Genomic DNA, 450 nt, shown 5'->3' with positions numbered 1-450 from the left:
TGTGTGTGAGAACCCCTGCTGCGAAACCCCTGAACCCATGAACTCACAAACTCCCAGTGTCCTGCCACGGTAGCTAAGCCCCACTCTGAACTGGGCATCTGTACAAGGCAAATGCATCTGGCAGATGGTTCTAAGTGTGTGTGTGTGTGTGTGTGTGTGTGTGTGTGTGTGTGTGTGTGTGTGTGTGTGTGTGTGTGTGTGTGTGTGTGTGTGTGTGTGTGCTTGCGTCTGTGAAAATCACACAAACTCCGTTTTTTGTGTTTACGTGTGTGTTAAGTATTCAAGGCAGCGGCCCAGGCTGAGGACAAACAGGTCAACGGTGTGCGATAGGTATTAGTGCGGCCTGTGTGTGAGCCAGGTCACAGAGCGGCCAATCACAAACTGAGCAGCTGCTGCGTCTGTGTATCGCTGCCTCACAGACATGTTTGCCTCGTGGCTTTGGAACTGAAT

Source organism: Hippoglossus stenolepis, chromosome 18 (genome assembly GCF_022539355.2).
Source record: "Hippoglossus stenolepis isolate QCI-W04-F060 chromosome 18, HSTE1.2, whole genome shotgun sequence".
NCBI lineage: Eukaryota > Metazoa > Chordata > Actinopteri > Pleuronectiformes > Pleuronectidae > Hippoglossus > Hippoglossus stenolepis.
This window is presented reverse-complemented; position numbering follows the sequence as displayed.